The sequence below is a fragment of the Anopheles darlingi genome, chromosome 2 (assembly GCF_943734745.1).
Source record: "Anopheles darlingi chromosome 2, idAnoDarlMG_H_01, whole genome shotgun sequence".
Taxonomy (NCBI): Eukaryota; Metazoa; Arthropoda; class Insecta; order Diptera; family Culicidae; genus Anopheles; species Anopheles darlingi.
In genome coordinates, this window is record NC_064874.1 from 49,721,903 (window position 1) to 49,726,902 (window position 5,000).

Sequence of the window (5,000 nt, forward strand, 5' to 3'; positions counted from 1 at the left end):
CACGGACAGACAAAGCATGGATAGATGGAATGATGTTTCCCTCTCGATCGCAAAATGATCGCTTTCGTAATTGATATCTAAAAATTTGGCAGAATTTCTCACATACAGCTATCAGTTTAGTAATGGTGCATTACATTACATGAAACGAAGATGAATCTAGCTGAAGGGAAAGGTGTTATGTCTAGTTTAGCAGAATACTATGCGTTAACCATTATGATTATGATGACGATCACGACCACGACAACGACGACGACGGCTGACGATGATGCTGATACTCCGTTAATGAGTAATCATTTGGATCTTTTCAATTTCATTACCCGTCCTAATAATTAGCTGATCGCTACATAACTGTAACGCCCGCCGTCGCCGCCGCCGTCATCTTGACAATGGTGGGATCTCCGGTGAGCCTCAGGCCACAGGGTATACCGCCAACCGCCAAAGATGACGCTCCACTTTGGGTAATAAATAGAGCGCTAGACGACTGATTGAGCTTTTACACCAATACCGCCGGCGGATGGGTTTACAATGACTCCCGAAAAATGTGTCACTGTTGGCCACGGTTTGTGCTTGGTACACGGCACGCAACCCCGATCCGGTAACACCCAACCCTCCCCTCCGCCCCCTTCCTTTGGGCAGTACAAATAAAACTAATTCCTCCTACCCCGGCCCAACACCTGCTTTCTGGACGATTTGACACGTAATTATATTGCTCCGAATTTCCAGTTACTTCGTTCCGTTTATTGTTTGCTATTGCTGCCCCCTCCCCTCCTCCTTGCTCTCCTTGGTCGGTGCTGTGCTGTGCGGTTTCGGTTCCCTCACAACACGTGGAGCACCCCGTTTGCCAACCAACCAACGGTTACCGCACGCGTGACTGTGGTCTGTGTGGCAAGCTCTGTTGCTCATGGCAACATGCGCAGCACCCCGTTTGGATTCTGCGCCATCTCCTCTCTCGGGAGATGCACGCAAACGGCCCGAGGGGATCCCGAGGATTTGGTTGCCTGGTTGTGAAATGGTCCGGTCCTGAACGACCGGACTGACCACACCAACCACCACCAGATCGCACCTGACTAAAAGCTACTGCCGGGGGCGGGGGGCCCTCCCATGCGATGGTGTGGCTTTTGTGGTTTAAGATTCCCCCGCAGACCAGTTACCAGGCAGACTAAAGCAAATCACAACAGCAGAGAATAGTCCAGACTCACTTACAACGTTCCACGTGCCAGTGCACTTGCAGTGCAGGACAGACGAATGAACAGTAGGGCCACTGCCGTCGCTACAGTGTAACACACGCCGCGTCCACCCCGCGGGCCTGGTATTGCCGTTTGAAATTGTAGCACTAAAAGGAAGAAAGTAAACTTTTGATTTCGTTTAGCGCTTGGCCTACCCTCACCAACCAACGCGCGGTGCCTTGCAGTAACCCGAAAGGCGAACTGCAAACTCTACCCAACAAGGAAGGCGACCCGATCCGATCCGATGCGATCGGTTGGGTGGCCATCCGATCGCGATGAAAAGATATTCAAAAACACTGAAACAAAACACCCCATTTGCACCCCTACCTCTCCGCTCCTCTGCACTGTTGTCACCGTTTGAACCGGCCAGCCATTCGCAAAGACCGCGGCCGGTGTCAACCGGTGTGGTGAAGACGCGGCGCCTTGCGATCATCGTAGTAAATCGACGATCAAGATGAAAACTGTAGATGTGTCGCGCAGTTCGCAGTCATCGCATTCGCAGCATAAAACGAGGGGGATGGGGGAGGGTGATTCGAAATCGAAAGTCCCGTCAACTCGGCATACCTTCAATTGTATCTTTGCGCGGTCCGCAACGGCATTGAGTCATAAAACAAAAAAAAAACACATGGAAGCGATGCTTGGGCATCCAGCATCCAGCGTCGCTACTGTTGCCACTACGGTTAGTGCGAGCATTAAAATGTCACGCTGAAGGTCGTTACCGTGTACTTCGGTGGTAGCTGCTGTTGTTGCTCCTGTTGCGGCTGCTGCCAGTTTACCGTTTGCTTGCATCACGCCATGAGCCCCGTAATGCGATCACTTCCCTTACAGCTCGATGCTGAAACGGAACCGTAATGAGCTGTGAGCTCGCGGTTCCGATTCCGGCGTAATTGGAACACTTGTACCTCGTGCGGATAGCAAATGGTCATCCGTGGTGTTTCATGGTGGCCATGGTGGTTACTGCTCGCTGCGCTAAACCGTATGATTAGGAGTGCTGGATCCGGGCGTGAGGCTGCACCGTACGATTGACACGTGTCTTTTCGGGCACTTGGGCGGAGACTGAAGCACTGAAATTAAGGAGCAGTTCCGGCTTTAGTATTAAACTGATTAAAACACGACGAAACAAACAATGAGCCACATTATATTGAGCATCGGGGAATAGCAAATAGCATGCTGGCTGGAATGGTGCTACTTTTGCAAGCCGGAACAGTCACGAGAAACCGATCGCGAGGACGTTAACATCTTAACATCCTTCACCTCGCGGGTGCGCATGTGCTCATGATTTCGTGATGTCCGGAACCCAGAACACAAGCAACGACCAGCACCACACAAACAATGAGGTGAAAAAGAACAATATCATTCCAAACGGTGCGCCAGAGCCAAACCAAAAGCGCACCCGGGGCCAGTTTGCCATTCTCTTCGGGTGACAAAACACATTTTTCATCCGAAGCACAGACCCCGAGAGGCGTGCATACGCGTGGAGCGGCGGCCACCGAAGAGGTGGCCGGAAAACTGGATCAGCACTATCTACAAAGGCCACCACTAGTAGCAGCACCACCAGCAGCAGCAGCAAAATCCATTCTCACCTAGCGCCAAAAAGGGCAGAAACTGGAGCAAATGGAGCGCGATCGAGGGCGAGGCGCGATGCCGCATGCAAGATGCAATATTCCAAGCAATTCACGACCTGCCGTGTCCGAGGGCTGGGAGAGTGCAGCCGCAGCCGCCGTTTGAATGGAAACAATGGAAGTGTGCGCGTTGTTTATTTGTTTTGTTGCAAAATTAATGCATATCGCACTGGCGGCCCCCTTGGGGAGGTCATGCGATTTCGACGCTCGCTGGTCAGCATCAGCGTGCATCCGCGGATGTACTGAGCGCGGCTGCTGGATGGATGCTCTTAGTGCTCTTTACACAAAAACAAAACTGCTGGAAGTCGCACTGGGACGATGTTTTCACACAAAACTGGAGCACCACCCCGAGGCCCGGTCAAACGGCCACGATCACGTTGCATAAGGTTTGCCCTTCACCGCGCGGAGCGGCCATGCCAAGATTTATGATTCCGATTACCCCCAAGCGTGGCCACCGACAGACCACCGAAAACAGTCCGAGAGACCCGCCTAAAGGGCGACCGAACAGCGACTAAGACGCTTTGGCATGTTACGGCCAATTCGACGGGGAGGTCCGTTCTAGCCGTCTACCGGTGACGAAATTCAAATTCGCACTTTACAAAATTAGTTATCAATTCATCGGCAGCTGGTGCTGGAAGAGAGACACTGGCGAAAGGTTTTCTTGGGGGATGGAGAGGGGAATGAATTTGCATTTTCACCGATCGCCGCACAATGGCTGAGGTTACGGTTCGTTGCTATTGAACACGACTTTGACCACGGAAGGTGGTCTAAGTTCTTAGGGCTTAGTGCTCGATTAGAGTTGCAGATTGAAGTGCACACGGGGAGGGCGCCATAACACTCGGAGAAGTGCAGCCGATGCTCTTGCCATGCGCACTTTCCGTGATTTAGCGCGGATCGTCGAAAGGAATATACCTGCACCTGGACTATTTCGGCCTCGGGGCCGAATGTATAGCGTAGGTATGTTGCTTTATCAGCCTGTTTGGTACAAATTGCCACTATTTAGTTGACGATCGTCGGCTTGCTAACTTAATGCCAGAAGACAACGGCGACGATTGCTTTTGGCTATATGTTTGACGGAGTGTTATTTAGATGTGAAAATGAAAATGGAAATGAAAGCTACAGCCACCGCTTGGATGGTTGCATGGGAAAGATGCTGTGTCCCGATTGAGAGAACGGAGTTCGGTTTCAGGCACATCCAGTTGTTCTTTGTTATAATATTTATAGTTATTTTAACGTCATTTTTCACCTTGCAGCAGTAGTCCATTCCGAATATTTAAAAAAGTGGATCCATGTCTTGAAATGCCTCAATCCAAACTGTAATAAGGATAGAAGTTTAGGTTTCTACTAATGTTCATGTTCTTATGCTGCACAATATAAATCATCTTCTGATGGCTGAATTTAAGCTGATATTTGAGATGACTGTAGTTATTAGAAGAAGCTCATATTAACCGAAACCTACCAGACACCGACTGCCAGTAGCAATCGTAGTTCATTAAGACGAAACAAGTAGCAATGCTGCAAGATACATTCGAGATCAGTTTGATACCTGACACTGTTAATGATGATTCTAAAAATGTTCCTTCAAATTCTTTTCTACTCATAAAGTAGATTGGAAATAGCCATGTGTTCGAAGAGCAGCGACGTAAAACTCAAATGTTAGTGACTAATCCACTAGATATTTATAATAATAGATATTTATATAATGTTAAAACACTAAAATGATAATCAAAAGATAATCAAATATTCTTGTTTACTTATCTACACCTATCTGTCTGGGGTCGTTCTCACAATGGGTGTTTATTGAAATGCTTTTTTAAGTCGCTTAGTAATACTCTTTATTAATACAATTCAATACAATAGTCAACAATTAATACCGAAGAGATTATTCAATTGGTTGGTATTGACGGACTGTTTTTAACCATAGTTATTCGTTTCGTAAACAAACAAGCTACAAGAAGAGATGTGATTCCAGTTAGATCCATTTTGTTATGTTTGTCCAGAAAAAAACGGAAAATCGCAATCTGCTTCTCGTATTAATCAAGTTATAAATATTGTACAGCAGCGCTTGAGTGCTAGTACACGAGTGTAAACCACTCGACGATGGTTAGATTCAGGAACACACCCTACCAAACCGACTCACCGACAAGCGATT